We start from the raw sequence: 213 nt of genomic DNA on the forward strand, positions 1-213 counted from the left end.
CCACGTCACATCATAGTGCAATTCGCCAATATTAGATCCAAGGATACAGTATTGAAAGTGGCCAGGGCAAAGAAATATCTCACTTACCAAGGCAAAGATATCAGAAAAATGTCAGACCTGTCTACACAGACCTGGAATGAGAAAAAGGGTTGGGGGGGGGCATTTTTAAAGCTCTTGCAGAGAAAAACATGCAGCCAAGGATCCTTTATCCAG

The sequence above is a fragment of the Ailuropoda melanoleuca genome, chromosome 9 (genome assembly GCF_002007445.2).
Source record: "Ailuropoda melanoleuca isolate Jingjing chromosome 9, ASM200744v2, whole genome shotgun sequence".
Taxonomy (NCBI): domain Eukaryota; kingdom Metazoa; phylum Chordata; class Mammalia; order Carnivora; family Ursidae; genus Ailuropoda; species Ailuropoda melanoleuca.